A 464-nucleotide genomic window follows, 5' to 3' on the forward strand; every position below is an offset into this window, starting at 1 on the left:
CCGGGACGCTCCTCCCCCATCTGCCCCTGCTTCCCCTGCAGGCCCGGGGCTGCGCGGTACTCACAGTTAAAGTCGGGCATCTTGGGCAGGATCATGCCCGCAGTGGACGCACGCAGCCACTGGTCCAGCTGGAAGGTGCCGGCGCCCAGCTTGATGGGGTCGGCGGGGTGCGCGGGGTGCGCGCCCTGCACCTGTGNCGTCCGGCCGCCTGCCGCCCCGCCCCTGCGCCGCGGGGTCCTAAACAACCGGGGCGCGGAGCCGCGATGGCGGGGCGGGGACTGCGCCCGGGCTTGCCAGACCCGGAGCCTCAACCCGGGGACCCCGCTCGCCCTCCTGCCAACACAGAGAGGGGCTGCGGGCGCGGGCACCCCCGGTCCGGGTGTGGGCCCCGCTGCCCGAGTCCAGCTCCCGAGACACGCTGTCCCGCTCTGGGCTCGGCGTCGCCTGGGGCAGTGGCCCGCGCC

This window comes from Crocuta crocuta, unplaced genomic scaffold (genome assembly GCF_008692635.1).
Source record: "Crocuta crocuta isolate KB4526 unplaced genomic scaffold, BGI_CrCroc_1.0 scaffold408, whole genome shotgun sequence".
Classification (NCBI taxonomy): domain Eukaryota; kingdom Metazoa; phylum Chordata; class Mammalia; order Carnivora; family Hyaenidae; genus Crocuta; species Crocuta crocuta.